Consider the following 12,549-nt stretch of genomic DNA (forward strand, 5'->3'; position numbering starts at 1 on the left):
ATGCTGCCCTCAACTCGATTTTCGCGGTGTTTCCCATCCCCCATTTCACTCTCTCAATGACGGCATTGAGTGGGACCAATCGAAACAGCCTATCTACAGGCCATGGTTGCCTGTTCACTGCAACTCTTTTTTTCTTGACAAGGCTGGTAGCGTTGTTTCAATGGTTACTACAACGACGTAGACGCCCAGCTGGTCCAGCGACGCTTCATCGTCACGTCGATGGCGCGGAAGGAAACATTGACCAATGACCTTCCCTGTCTTACCTTAACTCGAGCGCGAGATATTACGACGAAGTGACGACCTGCGCGAGATAATATATGCTTTAGCATAACGCTGTCCACTTGGGAGACTGCACGCCAGCCAAGAACTCGTGCTGCACAGGCTGGCACTTTCGCAAAACGAAGACAGAGGTGCAGCGGGCGCTTGCTGCACTGGCAAAACGAATACGAAAGTGCTGCACTCTGTGAACTGGTGCAGAAAATGCAGCTACAGTGTTCTAGAACACTGGAGTGCAGCCAAATCGAAGTCCTTACAAACGCGTTCATGGTCACGGCGAGCAAGGCGCGCGCTGTTGACGGAAATGTGGCGCCATCTGGCGCCGCCGCCCGGTGATCCTTCACAAGCTGGCGATGGGCACTGGTAAATGGGAAACGAATGGCTTCTAAGGTGTCTCAACGAGCGCTCAGCAGGTGGCGCAGAACCCCTCGCAGTTCTCTGCTCTCGGCCAGATGGCACCACACGACTGCGACCCCTTTTGAAGTTAGAAACAGCGAAGAAAATGGGGCAGGAATAGACGTTAGCAAGGAAATGCTGGAATATTGTGGAAATATATACATTGAGAGGCAATTAAAACAATTAGTTTAAATACAAAGCTTAGCCAAAATGAGTAAATAACCAGAAAATAAGACGCATATTTTCCGATAATTCAGTGTTCACCAGTCGTTCCCGTGGCCTTCAGGTTATCGTGTGCGAAACATTATTTGGGACTTCCAACAATTTGCCTGCCACCAGTCCGATAAAAACTGGATGCCTGTAATGATCGGTCATCCGTAATTCATCAACCCGCCAAACCGATCTAAAAACGTTCTGGGGATTTAGTCAACCACACGGCGTGCAGAGTGCGGACTGCGCTCTGAGCAAATTAACCTGATAGCTGCTATTTTCTGTACTACAGACATTAAATAAATGAAACTTGAAATTCTTGGCGTAGTGTTAAAATATCACACGCACGCCAAAAGAGCTCAGGCGTGACGAATAAGACCGCATATGCTACTAACGTGCATAATATTGCACTCGATCGTAACCTCATTCAGATGACTAGCTTTATTGTCAAAGTCTAAAACCGGTGTCACTCATGAGCGAAAGAGCACATGTACGACACGAAGGAGCACGGAAATCAGACCTCGATTTTCTGGCTAAAGTCACGGCCTTTTTCAGTACTGCTATCAAGAATATATATTACTTAGGGAAGCTTTGACAGTTTCCTCAGGGGTTGCGTCCTGTTGCTCATTTCTTTTTTCTTTGCTTTGCAGTACTGACGCATCCTCATTGACGCATAGTAGTGTAAAAGCTGAGCCATATAATTGTCTCCTTGTGATCAGGGCAATTAATTAAGGGAAGGAAAAACTGTAGCTTTCGTCAGCGCACGACGATGTATCTCCTCCGAAGCAATGTGAACTCGATAGTCAGCCGTCAAAAAGAGATTAAAAAAAAAAGAGAGAGCAGCAGCAAAGATGCGTAAAAAAAGAATAAGGATTAAAAAAATGACACCGAACGCACGGCAACTCCGCTTTGCCGCAGCGCTCCTGCGCAATGCGCTGCAGCAACCCACCCCTACAAAACAAAATGAATAGGCTCAGAATAGCTCGGCTGAGTGACGTTCAGGATCCTTGTCGACACGACTGGAGGAGACGGGATTGGCGGTGCTGTCAAGTGGTCAACTTTGATGCGCTCAGCTTTCGAAAAGTATACGCGTCTGAAACCATCTATTCGAGTCGATGGCAGCTCCCAGGACCTAGAGGGTAAAATTTTCGGCGACACTTCAAACAAGTAGTTGAAGCCGCGCGATGTGGTGTCCGAGGAGGATGATTCCTGCGAGCCCTCCTCTGTAGACGTGTCTTGATTCGCCGCATCCTCTTGAGGACCCTCGAGCGGCTCGTGAAGAACACAGCTAGAGTTTACAATTGGCACCGGAATATCGTGCCTCTCAGCAGGCCTTTTCCGTTCCTTCCTGACTTTCGAAACGGGTGCAGGGCTGTCAGGAAACCTTGTTGGCACCGCGTCTTTCGCAAGACACGCTCGCCGCGGTGCACGTACGAGTACATGGCTTCCCACGTTTTCGACAAGAGATGAAGGCTGCAGCAAACTGTCCTTACGTGGGATGACATTTCTCCACACCTTAAAACGTTCTTCTTCCTTTAATTGATGCCGAAAACAGGGACAATTATAACTTTCCTTTGCAAGACATAGCCTGACGTGCGTCGCGAAGCAAAGCACTTTCGTCCCATTGTCGAAGCACCGAGGCACCGGTGACAGCACCATACACCACCAGAATCACAATACGGTCATGTTTCAGTCAAAGAACAACAATACAGACCGAATTGTAAGTCCGTACCGTAGAAAACTTACGTTCAAGACGCGTTTATTGCAAGCAGACGACACGAACGGCGGGAGGGTCCGCTGTTGTGTGCAGCCATCTGTCGGCAGGCAGCGAAACTGCGAGACTCTTCGCGCAACGTTCGGAGCACAGGAGAAGCGGCGCTGTTGGTACACCTCTCTTTTCTTACACCGTGCTTGGGACCGAAACGAACGCTTTTAGCATGCAATGGCTCGATCAGATCGACTTCGCCAAGCCGTTCTCAGAGAGATGTGTATAAAGAGGTGCAGTCCTTCAATGCAAAGCAATAGCCAGAGCCTCTGGTGGTGTTTTTTTTTACTTGATTTTCACTGCTTTTACATAAGACAAACGTGTTGGTTTTGTTGACCTAACCCAGTCAAAAAAAAACCATTGGAAATTACCAATTGGAAATTTCCAAATGTGTTTTCGACACCATTGGAAAATTCCAATTGGACTATTCCAATTGGCCGAAACCAATTGGACTATTCCAATTGGCCGAAACCAATTGGACTATTCCAATTGGAATTTTCCAATGGTGTCGAAAACACATTTGGAAATTTCCAATTGGTAATTTCCAATTGGTAGACTCCAACTGGTCCACTCTATGGCCGATACCGACTGGGCTGCTCCGATTATCGGGCACCAGATGGCTATTAAACAGTCAGGAGGCAAGCAGTGCATTATCTGTAGCATTTTATTAAAGTATAAGAATGAATAAATAAATAGTCGTGACACAAATCTTCTTGCAGGTCCTAGTGCACGTCCTAAAATTAAGGCTCCATTTCTTTCGCGAGCTCCCTGCAATCAAACAGAAGCATGACACAGAATGCATTACTGCAGAGAATCTAAAGACCGAAAAGCAAATAACAAGGAATAAGATTTAATGTGTGAACAAACAAACGAAATCCATCAAGCTGCACACTAAGATGCTCTTTGTGGAATCAAGTTATGGATTAGCATTCAATGCAGTAACTGCGCGAGTTTTGATACAAGCAGTCACAACAGAAACAATAATTTGTGCGTCATGAAAACTGCAACATGGGAATGCTTGTTTTTATTCTGTTGTTGGCGATTCATAAAGCACCACAGGAACTTGCTATGTTTTATTTCGTAATTACGCAATGCGATCAAATTAATAGCAAAATGCAATATACTGCATTCCAGGAGTAATGTCCTGCGCTGCAAATACAGCACTTTTATAAATGTATACTCCTGAAGATTTGTATTATCCACATCATCAATGCTGAAAAAGTGCCTAAGCTGCAGCCATCCTCCACGAGCAGAAAAAAGATTCAATCATTTGACCTATTCTCATTATCAAACTACGTTCGTTCATTAATTGTTTTGCACACAAAGATGTGACCACGTGCTCTGCTTCCAAGCATAGATCGCGGACGTAGGCTCTATAACAGCTTCACAATTAATGCTTAACATTTGCATCAGGCACACACATATCACACAAAGTTAACAGTGAAAAGTGCAGGTAATTACCTCCAAGCATGAGAATGCGGGCCGGATAAAAGTCTGCTTCTCCTTCGGCATCTGTCCACTTCACCTGATGATAGATTCGCGAATCAAAAGTCTTGGGCATTTTCAGGTGCAAAGTCCTTCACATCCGTGACGGGCACCACCGCACAGCTTATATTGTCTTTATACCTGACGTACGCAAAATCAGGCGCACCCGAAGACATCGCGCACACAGGTATCCTAGTACTACACCTAGAGCACTGTACTGCAGCGCAAGAACCACGCCACCACGAGTCCACGACCATGTGACCATGTCGACCACGCTGACTGCGCGCGCCATGACACAAATACAGTTGTGGCGATACGAAACTGAGGAATCATTTTATTTTCCGAGAGTAAAACTTTTGAAAGTGATTAACAGCAACAAAATTTTTAATACATTTTTAAAATTAAGTATTGCGATTTTGTTTATAAATTGTTAATATTTGACTATTTTGTACAGTACTCTGCATTATGTGAAAATGTGGATAACATCGCTCACTAGCTGACTGGATCAGCTTGAACTGCAATATGGCGGTCTATGGAGTGAGGCTATGATGGAGCTGCCAGCTTCTGAAATATTGACTGTTTGTATATTAGTAAGAACAGGTGAAAATGCTTATGTCTCGCCAGTGCCGAGTTCATTCACAATTTAAACTCAATATTGCCGCAAATCTTTGTACTGAATGTTTGTTCTTTCATTCATGAAAGCTGCTGGCGCACAAATTTATCTCAGTTGATCGCACCGAGGCGGAGCCTTTTCTGCGTTGTTCCAGACTTATGGTAACTTTGCACGCCGTATCTCAGAAGTTCGCTATCAGCTTTAAATTGGGCACGGCCGAGAACAGTGGGCACTCTTTTCGGCGACCGCCGCGCATACTTGTTGCTTTCGTCGCCGCCAAGTAATTCGATCAGTTCATTGTGGGCACATCAGCCGAAAGAGTTTCGTTCGGAAGCTATTTTCGCTATCTTTCCGACCCGCTGGACTGCCGTCATCACAACGTGACATCTGTTGGACCAGTCCATTTGGGAGCAGGGAACCAATTTGGTAGTCCAGTTGGAACAAGGAAAAACAATTGAGCTGACCAGTTGGAATATAAGTCCAATTGGAAAGTTCAGTTGGACCCAACTGGAAGTACACAACCAAGTGGATGGTCCACTCGGAACTAAGGAAACCAATTGGGCTGTCCAGTTGGATTCATCAGTCCAACTGGCTGACCAGTTGGCTCCCAATGGGTCCAGTTGGCTGACCAGTTGGCTCCCAATGGGTCCAATGGGCTGAACATTTGGGTCCAATGGGTCCCATTGGCTGACCAATGGGTCCCACTGGCCGACCATTTGGGTCCAATGGGTCCCATTGGAAACTTCAATTGGACCCAATGGTTTTTTTTGACTGGGAATATAAAACGCAAACACCTGACAAAACGTATCTTCATTTATTAACACAGTTTGTAGTATATTTACTGTTTGTCCGATCATCAAGCTCCCACCCAGTGATGTCATATCCACTGCTAGAAACCGTCACTGTGTGGTTACACCATCAGCGCCATGAATTCGTTTTTGCGAGCTACGACCGAAGCTAATAGCATCACTACAACTCACTCTAAGCAACCAATTTTGTTTTACGGCCCCTTTAACGTGCACTGACATCGCGCAAAAACACGGGCGCCGAGACAGGTGAGCGCGATGACGCCTAGCAGACGACGAGCTGTGAGCCTGGATTCAGGCACAACGTAATCACATGCGTGACGAAAGAACACTTGAGCGGGAAGCGTAGCGTGCTCTACCTGAAGCGTTCAACTGCGACTTACCAACGCCGAACCTGCCCCCACTGTAAGCCAAAGCAGAAAGCGATGACGAATCAGGACAAGGCGTGCCGTATACCGTACTGTGCCCTCTTATCTCCCACTATCTGATGACGCCCGGACGGTCTGGACACATATGTTGTCTAGGTTGGAAAAGATTGAAGTGGGCCACTGCTCTGATCATGTTCCTTACGAGATCAGAGCAAAATAGACGAATCTCGCCGTTCAATGGTATCGCTTTATTGGACTACCTTTAGCAAAAAAAAAAAAAAATTCGTAGAAAAGATCGCCACCTGTAAACCGAATTTCATTGACAACTACGGTGACATGCACTGCGGAGGCTTCGCGCCTTCAGACTCGGTGGCACGGCTAAGTTCCTTCTGGAACTTGTCGGGCTCGGCGCTTCCGTTCGGCGTCTGCCGCAAAGTTGCGTCAGCAGAATCCGGTTTCTCCTTGGCGTCACTAACTGCGGTTCAGTATTATTTTATAGGTACTCAGACGGTTTATTGCACGTAGCGCGACACCTCACATCAAACGATTCGGCGAGACTACAGGCTCGCGCAGGCAGGCGGCGGCCAATGGGCACCGCCTTGCCCTCTCCCCACCGCACGCGCCTTCTCTTCCCCGCTGCTCATCACGCCGACGCCGCGATCTCGGGAAACTGGGCGTAAACAGCTGTCGCTGTAGGATGACGAAGCGGCCTTTCAGTATGCTGTCCGATTGCCCAGCTAATGTTAGACATTTGGAGTACACAACTATGATTAGACCTAAACGTGAGCATGCGCGCATTGTCTGGGGTCCTCGCATAAAAACCAACGTTAAGAGAACACTCAGGGCAAATTGAAGGTGGCCTGTATCGAAAGATTGCCGCGTTCCAATGACCACCACCCTATTTTCACTGAAAATGGATCTGAGGCCGCCGCGGTGGCTCAGTTGCTATGGCGCTTAGCTGCTGACCCGAAAGACGCGGGTTCGATCCCGGCCTCGACGGGCGCATTTCGATGGAGGCGAGATGCTAGAGGCCCGTGTGCTGTGAAACGTCAGTGCACGTTAGCGAACCCTAGATAGTCGAAATTTCCGGCGCCCTTCACTACGGCGTCCCCATAGCCTGAGCCGCTTTGGAACGTTAAACCCTCATAAACCGAATCACCAAGCCTAAACCGAATTTCTACCTGGCGTGAAGTTAACCCCAGGAAAGTAGTATTAAGTGTTTAATGTAAAATAAAAACAAAAATGAAGGTAAAAGATTTCTGCTAACCCCGGCATCTGCCATCACTATGGCGGCGGCATTTGAGCTGGTGCAGCGGAAATAAAGGATAGCAGGCAGGCATTTGAAAAAGTGAAATGGTAGAGGTTATCAGGGGACAGGAAATTGAAAAACGTATATTTTATGAAGTGTAAGACATAAAAGAATGAACTACAAGTGTCTCCACTACCGGCCGTTTTCGCGAGAAGACTGCAAAGCATAGGCACCTCATTTCATTGCACGTTTTCTTCTCTGTAATGATGCATAAGGCATTAGAATACAATGACATGGATCACCACGTGGTAGTCGCCACTATCGCCAGTTAGTTTGTTATTGAATTTCTTTTCTAACGCTGTTTCGGTTTCATCAACCAAACTATATACTCCATCCTATAACTAACCTGCAGCACTGCTACCAAAGGCAGATACCTCGTCAGCCAATCCAGAGAGAACGTGTTCCTCCGCTCCTAGCCGTCTGCGTGTCTTCTCTTCGCGAAGTACACGGATATTGTTATAAAAGAGCATAAATCGACGCTGTCTACCTACCATAAGCGTATGCATGCCTACGTACTCTAAACGCGAGCATTTTGCATGACGTTACGCTATTTGTCATATGCGCACTTTTTGTTCAGCGCGTGCGAACTGAGACTCAAACGACCGCAAACGAAGAACTCTAGGGTGCCTCGATGTAGTAAGTGTTTAATGTAAAATAGAAACAAAAAGGGAGGTAAAAGATTATTGCCTCGATGGTCCAGCGCCGCTTTCAGGGAGAAGACGCCGCTCTCGGCGGGGGCATGTTGGGTCCGTTCGGCTGCACTCAACGCAATGCGGCGGGGCGCCTTTTCGAACAGAAAACTGCGGCTGCCGCGTGGAATTCAAGAAATTTGGTATTCTCCCGAGACAGAGTGGTACCATAGATTGTTTGAACAGTGCATCAGAGGTAGTTACTCTAAAGTATGCTATCTTTCGCAGCTAATCTGCCGAGAAAGTCGGCGCCTTATGAACTGTCGGTGCACTCATGCGTGTTGGTTCTCTTCTGTAGCGTTTATTTTGCGCTGTGTTCCTTCATAATAGCATTCTTACAACTTGCGCAGCATATTCCAGTGCAATCTCTTGACCCGGATACTCTACATTACAATTAGTGTTAATTTTGCGCTGTGTTCCTTCATAATAGCATTCTTACAACTTGCGCAGCATATTCCAGTGCAATCTCTTGACCCGGATACTCTACATTACAATTAGTGTTCCAACAATCAGGATTACTTATTTCGAGCTGCCGTTGCATATTCGCCAGACAGCCAGCTATTAAAACCTTCTCGTTCGCATGAAATCAATGCTAGAAGGTGCCTTTTACGGCTGCTAATTTCAATAATTATGAGGATGCAATGTTAAGTTGTGCATTACACCTTCCTCCCTAGCAGAAATTGTTCTGCAATTCAAGCGCTTCGCATGCGTTGGTCCATGGCCGTCTGGTTTGACCTGCGATCGCCAATTTTTTCGGCGCGCGCTGTCACGAGGAAAGCGAAACAGCCGGTGTCCTTTCACAGTGTGGTCATAACACCCGGGAACACGGCAGTCCCTCATAGCTTGATCTCTTAGTGCTGCATCACACACAACACGGGCTCACTTCACGCAAAGTGCCCGATGGGCGAAATTGCCAGTTTCCGCCTCGGTTTTGCAAGTTTCGTGCGTTTTCCGCCACCTTTCTTCTCCAGGTTAGAGGCGCCTCACTGGTCCCGATCGCCTCGGTACATCGCATATTCTGCACCACGCTCTCAGAAGTCGCATATTTTGTCCACCAGGACCGGCGCGTGGGACCCAGCATGCCACCGCGAAGGGGAAACGGCGGCGCGGGGTGGCAGTCGAATATTCTACCACTGGGTGTCCTCACCATGAGAGCGGTGGCGGACGGGTATCCAGGCGCCCTAGGGTGCCTTGACCTTATGTTGCCTTAGGAAAAGTAAATATTCCCTTATCGCGAGGCGAATTTTTTGCCAAAGTAAGCTCAATAGGCTGGAATTGTTCGTATGATTGGGAGTTTTTAACGGCTGCGCTTCCAGGTAACGTTTTTGCCAGGTTAAAAAAATGCTGTTCAACGCCGCCCCACTGCACTGGCTCAGTGGTTAAGGCGCTGGACTACTAAGCCGGAGTAGCCGAGTTCGAACCCGACTGCGGCGGGGCAACGTTTCGATGGAGGCAAAACGAAAAATGCGGCTGCATGCTGTGTGATGTCAATAATAATAATTGGTTTTTGGGGAAAGGAAATGGCGCAGTATCTGTCTCATATATCGTTGGACACCTGAACCACGCCGTAAGGGAAGGGATAAAAGAGGAAGTGAAAGAAGAAAGGAAGAAAGAGGCGCCGTAGTGGAGGGCTCCGGAATAGTTTCGACCACCTGGGGATCTTTAACGTGCACTGACATCGCACAGCACAGGGGCGGGCGCCTTAGCGTTTCGCCTCCATCGAAACGCATCAGCCGCAGTCAGGTTCGAACCCGGGAACTCCGGATCAGTAGTGTGATGTCAGCGAACGTTAAATATCCTTAGGTGGTCGAAATTGTTCCGAACCACTTAGCTACGACACTCCTCTCTCTCTCCCTACTCTATTGCTTCGCCCACGGAGCGGTTGAGGTGTCCTCCTAAAAGAGAGCGACAGTTACGGCTCGATAAAATGCCGACTTTACGCGAACAGGTTTCGCGAAATATGGTATAATATTGGATGTCGCAAATACATTCCAAACCTCGCACTTAGCATCGTTTGTGTGTGTGTGTGTGCTCCCGAAGAATAACTGCCTTATAATAGGCAGCTACAGAAGTGTTTGACTTCGCCAAGAGTATGACACCCTACATTAACAGCGGTGGGGCAGTGGCGACACCACCGAGGTGCGGCGGCAGGCGGAAACAGACCCCATTGCGAAGGCCGCAAGAAGAAAAGCGCGCGCTACCCTCGAGACCAGCCGTGGCAGTCCGTACGTTAGGGAAACCAATTGGCCGGCATTCTCGGAAAGCAAGGAATGTACAGTGTAGACAAGCCGGAAATTGGGCACATCCTCCACGGTTTCAAAGACCGGTCATCCTAAAGAAAAGGCTCAAGGCGTGGTATGCAACACTCCCTGCTTGGCGTCGTAGGTTGGGGACACCAACAATATGACGGAAATGGTGAAGCAGCGCAAAGCTTATGTCAGACAAATGAACGAAAAGCGAAGCCGGGTGGCCAAGCACTACCCAGAATGTGACCACAGAATATCCTTCGACAGAACCATTGTGCCCGAGACAGGGCCGCCCTGAGCAGAAGTGCTTCTACTTGAGTCATGACGCAGGATAATGTTAACTGTTTTATGGGAACCGCTCGCTCTTCTTACATCCACGATTTACGTTCCGTGACCCTGTTGCTGCGGTGTTCCATATCACGCAGGAATGAAATGTCATTGATTTCTTTGTACATCGATTGTGGCGGTTCCTTTTGTTGTTTTTATGTTTTATCACGCCTATAAAGCTTCCTTTCAGTGAATAAAAGTTCAGTTGATAGTCTGCGCTTGTGTTGTGTCTAATTGTTCGCTTTTGTCCTCGTTTTTTTTGCGCTGTCAAGTATTAATCCGTGACCCTGCAGTCGACCACGTGCGGGTTTAAAAAAATCTGTGCATCAGTAAAACGTTTTAATCTGCAATGCTCTTTGTGCTCCTCATGTCAAATATTCCCGTCTCGTCTGGGTCACAACGACGGAGTCAAACCTGAATAAGCTGTTACTAACGCAGAAAAAGATAGTGCGTGCTATAGCAAATGTCCCACCCTCTGAGCACACCGCTCACATAATTATCAAAATACGACACACCAAAGGTACAGCATATATGCACTCACACTCTTCCACGTAAATACAGCCTGAGCATTAAGAAAAATGATACTGCTCTAACTAACCTATCCAATCTAGAACGAAGCATTCCCGTTTCCACAACAGAAGGTCAGATTTTTGGAATGTACCTCGCTGCCGAACCTGCCGTGGTTTACGGATGTTAAAAAGCGCACTGCCGCGGATACTTAGCACCCTCCACAACGACGACATTGACACACTTGATCTTGCGCCCTCCAAATTAGGGTCTTTTCCACCAACTACTGACAATATTGCTAAATAATAATGAAAATTCTTGCAATAACCTTGGATATTATGAAATGTTCAGCGTGCGATAAGTGCTCTATGTTATCTTCCGAGCCCATACAGAATTCGCCACTTATGTACTGTAATGGTAATGGATATATTTGCGTTTTCGTGTGTATGCTTTATGTTATTTCCATTACCGTTTCACGATGAAGGCACAGGTAGTCTTTGTGTTTCGATTGCATTCAGTGTATTACTAGTAATCGTGTGACTGTGCTCCGCTCGTCTAAATTGTCGTTATGCGTATATAGCGCCGTTGAGGTCTGAGAAGCCGCTTGCTTGCGGCTTTTACGTCAACCTCCTAATTTCTTGAAAATAAAACAACAAAGAAAGAAAAGATGAAGAAGAAGCTCCCCGCTTGTGCGACCTCCGCACCTGGCGAGTCACCGACCTTTTCCTGGGAATGCGCTTGTACAGCACGTGGCCGTCGGGATTCACGGAAGCGCTGCTGCCCAAAAACACCATACCTGTCAGCATGAAGGCTTTCACATTCATAAAAGCTGCGAGACCAGTTTAGCCAGCACACATTCTTTTAAAAGAAAGCTACGGGGGTTGCGTCGCTTCTTTCAGCCGAAAAGCTGTCTGATCCATGACGCTGTGCCTTCGTCTTCCTTCTTTCTGTTCCCTGTCCGTTCTTCTAAGCGCTGTCAACCGCAATTCTTCTTTCAGAGTTGGACGCGGTATCGCTAGAGCTTCCTCACACCTGCCTTCGCACCTGCGGAAACGTACAAACAGAGAACCGCGCGTGACAAGCGCGGAATTTCGGCGCGCTGGAAGATCGGCATGCAGGGCTGCTCGCCCTCCATGTCCGAATTATTCGTGATCAGAGACACACCAAGAGACCATCGAGCCAAAATATATTCTGGGTAGAATTGCAATGTCCGTAGACCGTATCGCCGCCTGGCAGTGAAAGCGAAAAGTGCCAGGAAGATATACTGCAGGCGTCCGGACGGCAGCATAAGCGCGTTTCTCGCTCGGCAATCGGCGCATACGCGCATCTTTCTTTCTTCTTACATGGAGACAAATGCTTTGGGGCCTCAGTGTGCTGACCGAGCCGTCTGCAACCGAAAATTCTCCCATTGTTTTTAAATAGTCACATTACTGTCACAGTGTGTGGTGAAGCCGCGGTTTGGTGTCGCCGCCTGTGAAAGTGTGCAGTGCACATTTCACCCCTAGGGGTTTATTGTCTAGTACCACGACTAACAAGAAGGTATCTGCTTGGC

At 47.6% G+C, this 12,549-nt stretch overlaps 1 long non-coding RNA gene across 1 annotated transcript; it reads right to left on the reverse strand.

Annotated features, from left to right (window-relative positions):
• Positions 1 to 3,293: 3,293 nt before the first annotated feature.
• LOC144123659 (uncharacterized) lies at positions 3,294 to 4,798 on the reverse strand. The gene is made up of 2 exons (XR_013313132.1): positions 4,109 to 4,798; positions 3,294 to 3,415 (listed from the first exon to the last, which is right to left on the reverse strand). It is a non-coding gene; the product is annotated as an uncharacterized LOC144123659 (long non-coding RNA).
• Between the last annotated feature and the right edge of the window lie 7,751 nt (positions 4,799 to 12,549).

Source organism: Amblyomma americanum, chromosome 3 (assembly GCF_052857255.1).
Source record: "Amblyomma americanum isolate KBUSLIRL-KWMA chromosome 3, ASM5285725v1, whole genome shotgun sequence".
Lineage (NCBI taxonomy): Eukaryota > Metazoa > Arthropoda > Arachnida > Ixodida > Ixodidae > Amblyomma > Amblyomma americanum.